The sequence below is a fragment of the Ailuropoda melanoleuca genome, chromosome 9 (assembly GCF_002007445.2).
Source record: "Ailuropoda melanoleuca isolate Jingjing chromosome 9, ASM200744v2, whole genome shotgun sequence".
NCBI lineage: Eukaryota > Metazoa > Chordata > Mammalia > Carnivora > Ursidae > Ailuropoda > Ailuropoda melanoleuca.
Genome location: NC_048226.1, coordinates 45,445,759 through 45,456,456, shown reverse-complemented (window position 1 = coordinate 45,456,456; position 10,698 = coordinate 45,445,759).

Genomic DNA, 10,698 nt, shown 5'->3' with positions numbered 1-10,698 from the left:
GGGGTGGGGGAATGGGATAGACTGGTGATGGGTAGTAAGGAGGGCACGTATTGCATGGTGCACTGGGTGATATACGCAACTAATGAATCATCGAACTTTACATCCTAACATAATATAATAAAAAAAAAACATTAAAATAAAAAAATAAATAAATAAGAGGCCACTCACTGCCTAGCTTTGTGTCATGTGGCAATGTGGAAATGTGAACAACTAAGTGAAATAAGCAACTAATTCTAAATTTATGAAACTGTGTGTGGGTCAAAGAAAATTACACATGCAAACTAGATCTGCTTTTGTGGGCCATTCATTTAAGCACCCTCAGGGTCAAAAGAATCGAGGGCCATAGGGCTCAAAAGATTACCCGATGACAACTGGTAGGGAACCTCAGATGCCAAGCCTGAGTTTATATTTCCTCTGTTTCACAGCAGCAGATCTTGAGAATGAAAGTCAATTAGTGTGTTTGTGATTTAGGAAGGCTCATTCAGGTATAATGTGTAGGCCAGACTGTAATGGGGTGGGGAGGTGCTGGAGGTAGGGAAAGCATTTAGGAAGTTGTTATAGAAATTGAGGTAAGAATCTCTCAATAGAAAGGTAGAAATGGGAATGAGAAGGAGAGACAAGATAATTAAGACATCGTGGCAAAGGACTTCAGATTAACTGATTAGCATGAGATACCAGGAGAGGAGGAGTCAAAACCAGCTCATTTCCAAGTTTAGACATAAGATTCTCTGAAGGAGGTGCTATTTGGGGGGCAATAAGATGACGAATCCAACTTTGGGTATAGTCAGTTTAGGGTGCCATCAGGACAGAGATGCCAAAGAGGTAGTTGGAAACAGGTGTGTAGTTCTGGAAAAAGATACTGATGAGAATTAGAATTTGGAGAAAATTTGCCTAGCAAAGCCTGTGTTTCCCTTGGTAAAAAAGTAGAGAGAGAAGAGAGCCCAAATTCCTAAGCGATGGGAGGAAATAGGAAGAAGGCAAAAACAGATGTGGGAAAATGAACATGTTCCATGTCCTTGAATGCTTTACATTGATGTGTAAGATACATGATGAACACGGATGTGTTTGTATGCATTATCACAATGCATTCGTTCCGGGAAGATAACCAAGTAAACAGACGTGGATATGTTTGTGCTTACATCTGAATTTCAATTGAGAAAGACTTAGATATTACCCGTACTCTTTCTTTCTTCTGACCAACTCCTCCAAGTGTGAGTGATTTGAGAAATGGGAAACAGGAGAAAAGCCACTCTCAAACAAAAATTTGATGAACTCTTATTTGGATGAGCACTTCTAAACATCTTTGATTATCAAATGGATTTCATTTATTCAGCTTCTAGTATGTACTCTCAACGTTTAATATTACTTTGCAAACGTTATGAAAACCCTAAAACGTAAGTAAGTGATGTTTTTCCTGTTTTATAAATGAAGCAAATAAAGGGTTTCTGTTATACACTGGGTCTCTAGCTAGAAAACAGGAGAGCTAGAATTCTAACCTACTAGGATTCAAAGCCCATATACATACACTTAATGGAATGATAATTTTTTAAAAACTTAAATTTAATTGATACATCATGATTTAGTTACTTAAAATGTAGAGGAAGGCAGTCCTTGCCCAGAGAAAAATATCTCCCGATCTTGAGCTGAGTTTTTAAGTTATGACACCAACACAACCTAGAGCATTTATATTAAAGGAGTGGAAAATCCCAGCCCCCATCTCCCCCATGAAAGAGTTCAACCCAAGTCAATGCAAGAAAGGAGTGGAATGTTTATTTCTTTTTAATAAAGAAAGATACGAGATATACTGACAATAATTAATCACTTTTTAAGCCTTGGATTGAATTTAATTTAACTTATGTTTTTCATTAAATTTTTAAAAAGAAAAGAAGCCGCACAGGCTCTACCTCCGTACATTGTATATGCTGTGTTTGTTCCTCGTGAACAGGATGCGTTTAGTACCAGAAGTCTCAAATAACCCCCAACTGAGATAAACCCAAGGTTGTAGAGATAAGTATGATATCTTCTGATATCATAGCTACCATGGATGTTAAATTTATGTTTGAGTTGAAGATGATCTTGCCAGGAATGACCTTTTTGCATTTGTGACTTGGAAAGCCCTCCAGTGTAAGCAATATCAATCATAATCTTGGGAAACTGTACCTTATGGTAAATATTTAGGATGGGAAGATAGAGTCTTGATTTTCGGGTGAGAAAACAGTTCTTGACAAAGAATAATTGCTTCAGTGAAGGACAAATCATTAGCCAATGACAGTTTCAAAGAAATTTCCTGAAAAGACCAGACATACTGACTTTTCTCTAATTCTATGCTCATTGAGCACTCCTCTAATATGTAGTTTAGATTCCTGAGTAAATACAGTCACTGAAAAGTAGGTGCCTTCTCTGGATGACATATCTTAGATTTAGGAATGGGTGTGTTAATTAATGTGTTGCAGTTCTTTTTTTTTTTTAAGATTTTATTTATTTATTCGACAGAGATAGAGACAGCCAGCAAGAGAGGGAACACAAGCAGGGGGAATGGGAGAGGGAAGAAGCAGGCTCACAGCAGAGGAGCCATGTGGGGCTCGATCCCATAACGCCGGGATCACGCCCTGAGCCAAAGGCAGACGCTTAACTGCTGTGCCACCCAGACGTCCCTGTGTTGCAGTTCTGATTGACAGTCTCTGTGACTTTGGTTGGTGTGAGCTGGCGCACAGGTTCTGATCATCCTGGCCCAATTAATGAAGTGTGGATTTGGGTTTTGTTTTGTTTTGTTTTTATTAGAAAAATCACTTCAGTATTTTTGGAAGAATAATTTACATTTTCAGGAGTTTCAACAGTGCAGAAGAAGAAAATTCTAAAAAGTGCCTCAGATCTCACCACTCATAAATAACATCAGGTGAACATCTTTCTCCGTACATTTGCAGATAGATACAGTTATTTTAATGGGATCATTCTATGCAGGCTATATCAAGGTTAGTCAACTTAATTTTACTCAGTTATAAGAAAAATAAACTTAAATGCAACTGAAGGCATTGCCAAAATCCAAATGTTATTAATTTTAAAATAGTCTATTAATCTATATTTAGATCCATCTTTAGATTTATCTCTGAATCTAGATCTAAACCTTTTTTCCTAAAAGAGATATTCTTTCCTAAAGGATTCCTCTGCAAATAATGAATCATGGAACATTACATCAAAAACTAAGGATGTACTGTATGGTGACTAACATATAATAAAAAAATATTATAAAAAAATATAAAAGATTCCTCTGCAAGAAACTTCTGGTTCTGAACTAAAACATTTGTCAATTTAGAAAAACCTACATGAGGTCTTCTAAAGACGAGTGAACAAAAAAAGCTTCCACGATCTTTGCTGCAGGGGAAACTTGAGCATAAGTCAGAGAGAGAGACCTTGGGACTTGAATGGCTTTCTCCACTAGCATTGGCCTCTGCTTCACTCCGTCACTCACACAGAAGTTCTTCCCCAGTCTTTTAAGAGACAGTAAGTCACCAAAAGATAATGAACACTTTCTCAAAACCACTGAATCTTTTTAACTATAAAGTGAACAAAATATTATGAGAGAGAAAGATTCTTCTTCAAGGCTTTTCAAACTTAAGCAGGTAATCCAGATTTCCTGGAAAGCTTGTTACAATACAGATAAGTCTGCATTTACTTCTATAGGTCTAGTGTGGGGGTTGACGCTTGGCATTTCTACCAAGCTCCGTGCTTGTTACTGCTGAACCAGGGTCCACACATTGAGTATCCTGCCTTAGAATCACTTGCACTTAGAGTCACCTGGTGAATTTTTTAGAAACACCCTTGTCCAAACTCTACTCCCAGAGATTCTGATCTAGCTGGTTTGGGGTGGACTCTAAACATGGAAGATTCAAAAAACACTCCAGAGATCCCAAAGTGCAGCTAGATCTGAAAACTACTGTTGTAAGGGTGAGAGATTATGAAAAATATTAAGAATATTTTCTTCCCTTCAGCACTTTATGGATATTATTCCATCTTGTCTTGGCATCACAATTTTTTTTTTATCCCTTGTGGGTTATTTGCAATTTCTGCCTGGATGTCTGATGATGTTCTTGATTCTCGAAACTGAATCAGAATATGACTCACAATGGGTTGTCCCAGATCAAGATTTCCTGGAACATGGTATGTTCTTTCAAGGTTACACATTCAATTCTTTCCACATTTTTGGAAATTTCTTGGATTATATCTTAATTCTTACTCTTTCTGTTCCATATTTTTAAATTTTCTACTTCAGGAGCACCAAATATCCTCGATCGTCTTCAGCTGTTCCGAATTTGTGGAGAGTTCAAGAATAAGATGTGTTGATATTCTTCTATTTTCCTTCTGATTGCTTTAACCCATGAGTTGTTGTTTTTTTCCCCCCCCAACTGCATTGGCTATTGATGATTTTAGCAGTTTCTTCTAGGTCAGCAATTCTGTTTCTAGTGGTCTCACTTTTCTTCCTTGCTGCTTCTAATGGATTCATTCTATAATGATATTATTTGGTCTCTAATTTTTGTTCTTAGGTCCACAATCACTCGTTACCTAATTCTGTGTTCAGGGATCAACAAACTTGTTTTGGTAAAAAGCTAGATAGTAAATATTTTAGCCTTTGCAGGCCATGCAGTTTCTATTGCAAATACTTAACTCTGATGTTGTAGCATGAAAGAAGTTATAGACAATCTGCAAAAAAAAAAAAAAAAAAAAAAGGCATCACTATGTTCCAATAAGGCTTTATTTACAGGGGTGCCTGAGTGGCTCAATCAGTTAAGCATCTGCCTTCGTCTCGGGTCGTGATCCTGGGGTCCCGGAATTGAGGCCCCCATCGGGCTTTCTGCTCGGCAGGGAGTCTGCTTCTCCCTTTCCCTCTGCCTGCCTACTTGTGCACTCTCTCTGTCAAATAAATAAATAAAATCTTTAAAAAAAAAAGAAAAGCTTTATTTACAAACAGGTCACCAGCTGGTTCATTCTCAGTAGCAGTACTATGTGTGGCACAGAGAATTCTTTAATTGTTACATTGTTCCTTTCTTCCTCCTTAAGAACAGCTCTCAGTTCACTGTCTTTGGGGATAGTTCCCCAGCTTTCCTGGGAGGGGTACTTTCTCCATGTTCTCAAAGTACTTTGAGGCATATCATGGTCATTTTTAAATTGTTCACTATGTACAGGGCATTGTGCTAAATGCTTTTCTTTTATTATCTAATCAAATCATCCCAACAACCCAATTTTCAAGCCCTGGTCAACTCATTTGGCCTCCATTCCCCTGAGTGACTATGTACTTCTTTTCTCTTCAGATCACCAGTGCCTTTCCCCCAACTTCTCTCACCCTTAGCTTATGACCGTTCTCCTTATTTCATTGAGAAAATGGAAGCAATCAGATGGGCAGTCTCTCATCTATGAAGCTGCTTGCGTCTGTCCTCCTCCATTTGATCTCCATGCTCCTAAGAGCAGCATCCTCTCTTGTGCACCGGACACATCTCTATCTGCTCTCACTGCAGCAACCGTATCCCCAAATCATCAAAATTTCTCCTCCGGGTCATTTCACCAGTATAGAAACTTGCTGCAAAATCTCCTGTTTTAAACGTACAAATAAACCTCTTATGATCTGCCACTGTATTGCTTTGTTTCCCCTTATAGCAAAACTGTATCTCCACATCATCCATGCTGTCTCTACATCGCTGACCCCCTTTCCCTCTCCAACCTACTCCACAGTTAAGCTGTTGCCCCCACCATTCCACTAAAACATCTCTTGTCAAGCTTCCTAGTAACCTCCATGTAGCCATAGCCATAGCCAATGAAAATTCTCAGTCTTTATGTTATTTGACCTATCAAGCAGCATTTGACACTATTGGTCTCACCCTCCTCCCTCAGGAAGGTTCCAGAACATCATTCTCTTTGAATCTTTCTCCCACCTTTCTAGCCACTTCTTCTCAGTCCCCTTAACAAAGTCATATATCTAGTAAAGTGGCATATCTGGGATTGGCACCCCCAAAGGCAGAAACTACTTCTTAGCAACTTCTGTGTTTGTAGTACCTGGCACTGTGCCCAGCACACAGTGTGAACTGAGAACTATATTTATTATTTTATGAGAAAGAACATCAGCACTGGAGGTCGGTTGGTGATGAGATGGTTCAAACCAGAGACACTGGACTCTGTAGTCGTAGGGGGAGAGAGGACCAACTAATCAAATTTCTGAGGAGTGGGTAACAAATGGGAGATCCAGACAGGTGAGTGACAAACTGTGGTTAGCACTTGACAGAAGGAAGTTTGGTTTAGTCTGGCAGGCACTGTCCTCAAAGGCTAGCAGCATGGAGCCGAGAGACCACTTCTTGGTCTTTAGTCAGGAACCCATTGTCTCAGGACATGTTCTTAGGTAACAGACACTATGATGGAGATATGTGCCCAAGAAGTTCATTGGCAAGTGCTGCCAAAAACAGCACTGATGAGGGAAAGCGGGCAGAATGAGGGGCAGAGGAGTTGAAAAGCAAGGCAGTGTCATTGAAATCTTCAGCCAATCTCACATGGAGCGGTGGAGCTGGAAAGGGCCTTCAGGACTGTACAACCCTGAAGCAAGGAGATTTCACTTTACAAACCTCATCCTTCTCCTCACTGATCAGTCATTGGATCACTGGATGTGAACGACGTTTGGCGAAGGGTGTCACCCTGGGCAAGGTGGCTCTCTTCTGCTGAGGGAAATTCCTGAAGAAGGACATAGCCATGAGCACTGTCAGCCATGAACACCACTACCACCAGCAGCACCCCCAACAGGGGAGTGAGTACCGCAGTCCTAAAAGAGAGATCTGAGTGGTACAGTCCAGTATCCACTACCCCTTTCCCCAGAGACAACTGAAGTATCAGGTAGGGAATGAAGACGATCACCTAAGGAGAAAGGTTGACCATGCCAGGTAAGGCTTCTGCTAGGAGAATGTTCAAATGAAGAGACTTCATAGTCAACGTCAAGGAAGCAGATAGATCATGAAGTACCCAGAGATAACCAACAGTGGAAAGCTGTTACCACCCTTATGGCAGAAGGACTAACGGAGGAAAGTAGTTTACCTGAGCCCAGTGGGAGCTGAGCTGTAGAAAAACAATTGTCTGGCAGGAACCATAGTCATGAGGGATGCTATAAGGTGCACCATGGGAGCAGGTAAGTCCCCCACCTCTTTTTACTACTACTCTCTACCTCCTGCCAATGCCTCCCATCATTCAAATCCAGCTGAAAGTCATTTGGCAATGGAGTGTAGGTGAGGCATTCCACAGGAGTCAGCTTCTTGGTACAGAACAGGGTGAACAGAGGGTGGATTTGAGGTAAGCAAATGGGGAACAACCACCAAAGACCACAAGTTAAAAACAGTCCAGGGCTTACAACCAGGGACAAAGGTCAACATGCCGCTCCACTCTGACTTCCAGACTTTTCTATTGACCAAGAGTGAAGCTGACCTAGAGTCTGGGAGCAGGGCTGAGTTTTGGCTGCATTCTCTGATCTGAGGATTGGATCTAAAGCATGGGAGTAGGGTTGAACAAAGGATGGTGGAAGGATAGAGGGACTGAGGGAAAGAAGGTATGGAGAGTAATGTAAAGCCCAAGAAATCAACAAACCCCACAGAATTCAGAAGCCATTTGACCTTGCCTCCACGCCCATCGAGCCCTGTTGTTTTTGCTTGGTCTCCAACTAGGGTCTCCAACACAGGGATCAGATGGAGGACCAGATCTTCCTTCCAGATGCATTTGAACAAGTGAATGTGGGGAGGGAAGTTTGAATATACCATGTAGCCTGAAAAATCTGAGCTGTAGAGAGGGGAAGGGGGGACAGGAAAGCTTTAAAGTGAGGGAGTTGGACTGGATAGGGAGGGGGCTCCAGTGTGCAGCTGCGGTCTATCATTATAAAAATATTTACCAGCACCTCATAATGAACGCATATGAAGTCCAAATGATGGCAGCAAATATTTGTTCCTTTTCCTGCACAGTCAGCTTGAATCAGGCATCTGGGAATTCCTCTCCCTTCGGTCTCTTCCCTCTTTGTTTTTAGCCCCTCTACCCTACTGCTCCCCATCCCCATCTTGGTTCCCTCTTGGTACTGGGAGGTCAAGGCTCTGGAGATGACTTTTCCTGATAAGATGAGAAGGTGTAGCTTATAAACTGTCCTCTTTAGGGGTAGACTTTGTCTTTCCATTCATCATAGTGGAACACCTACAAGACAAACACGCATCTCTCCTGGTAAATGTGGCCACTCCCATAACCCTGGTTTGATGTGTTATTCAGGTTAGGCTCTCTACCCACCAGGAGTGAGGCCAGGAAAGAAGGAAGGATGGGGTGAGGGTGACAAAAGACCTGTTCTTCCACGCTGAGAATAGTAGTAATAACTATTATTCTAGCAGCTAATTATTGAGTAGAGGCTTACATATTGAGTGGCTGCTCTATGCTGGGTACATATTAGGTGCTGTGGTGGATTAAATGGGGTCTGCCCCCTCCCTCCTAAAGGCAGTCCATGTCCTAATCCCTGGAAGCTGTGAATATGACTTTATTTGGGAAAAGAGTCTTTGTAGATGCCATTAAGTTAAGGATCTTGAGATGAGATTATCCTGGATTATCCAAGTGGACCCTAAATCCAATGACAAATGTCCTTATAAAAGACACAAAGAGAGACACGGGAGAAGAGGGTGAGACCATGTGAAGATAGGAGCAGAGATTGGAGATGTGTGTCCACAAGGCAAGAATGGCCTGGAACTCCTGGAAGCTGTAAGAAGCAAGGAGGGATTCTCCCCTAGGGCCTTTGGAGTGAGGGTGGCCCTCTGATACCATGATTTTAATTTTCTGGCCTCTGAACTATGAAAGGATAAATTCTTGCTGTTTTAAATCACCCAGTTTGTGGTAATTTGTTTCAGTGGCTCTAGGAATCTAAACAAATGCTTTACATGCATCAATTCTAATCCCCACTATGACCGGCAAGGTGAAGGTATTGTTTTCTCATTTTATGAACAAAGAAATTGTCAGTTAGTATCTTACCCACTTTGCCACTGCTCATAACTCATGAGTGAGCCGTGATCCCAGGGTCCTGGGATTGGGCCCCCAATCGGGCTCCCTCCTTGGAGAGCCTGATTGTCCTTCTCCCTCTGCCTGCTGCTCCTCCTGCTGTGCTCTCTCTCTCTGTGTCAAATAAATAAATAAAATCTTAAAAAAAAATAAAGGTCAGTGGGCTTGGCTGGGATAGAGACCTGAGGCCGCTGCCCTACTCCTGGAGAGAAGGTAGGCAGGGAAGCAACACTGGGATAGATGGTGTAGAGACAGTGATCTGAAGAATGCTTGGGGCACACAGTGGGGAGATTATTTGCTTTTCTTGGAGCATGTCCCTGAGAGGTAGTGTTCACAGAGATGCCTCTCCAGGGATAAAGGAGCCGGTAGGTGCCATTTCCCTCCCTTGCCCCTCCGCGTAAACGTAGAGCCACCTGTGGGAAGCAGCACAGTGCTGACACTGGCTGCCTAACCTGCTTACACCAAGTCCCACACCCCTGTGCTCTGGTGGGACTGCCCTTTTTAGTCAAGTTTGCCTCAGTCTCAAGACGTCAGGCCTCTCCCCCAGAAGACCAGCAGAAACCCCTGCCCACACCATATCTCCTGACCAGAAAGTTCTGCAGGGCCTCAGTTCTAGTGGAAGTAGTATCAGGTCTCATTTAATAAGCAGACCAGAGCACACCTAATTAAAACTTGCCACATTCTGGCCAAGGACCAAACACTGCCCACTATAGGCAAGGGGAGTCTCTGCAGATGACTGGTCTGAAGGATAAAGCAGTCAAAACACAGCAGCAGAGTGCACACAGCACACACCAGAGATACTCCCTAAAGGGCCAGGCTCTGGACACATGACCTCTTTCATAAAGCCATTTCTCTCAGGAGCAGGAAGCATAATGGACTTTTCCAACACAGAGAAGAAGGCAGAGACTTAGACATAATGCTAAGATGGAGGAGTTAATCCCAAATGAAAAAACAAAATAAGGTCACAGCCAGAGATCTAAATGAAACAGATGCAAGGAATGTGCCTGATGGAGAATTTAAGGAAACAATCATCAGGATACTTGCTGGGCTTGAGCAAAGAATGGAAGACTTCAGGGGAGCCCTTGCTGCACAGATAAAAGAGTTAAAAAGCAGTCAGAAATGAAAAATACAATAACTGAGATTCAAAACACGCTGGATGCAATGAACACAAAAATGGAAGAAGCAGAGGAACAAACAAGTGGTATAGAAGATAAAATAATGGAAAATAATGAAGCTGAACAAAAGAGAGAAAGAAGAATTATGCAACACGAGAATAGACTTATGGAACTCAGTGACTCCACCACACACAATAGCATTCGTATCATAGGAGTCCCAGAAAAGAGCAAGAAAAGGGGGCAGAAAACTTATTTGAGGAAATAATAGGGGAAAACTTCCCTAATCTGGGGAAAGAAACAGACATCCAGATCCAGGAGGCACAGAGAGCTCCCATCAAAATCAACAAAAGCAGGCCAACACTAAGACATATTGTAATTTAATTTGCAAAATATAGCAATAAAAAAAAATCTTAGAAGCAGCAAGACAAAAGTAGTCCCTAACTGACAAGGAAAGACCCATAAGTTTAGCAGCAGATGTCTCCACAGAAACTTGGCAAGCCAGAATGGAGTGACATGATATATTAAACTTGCTGAATAG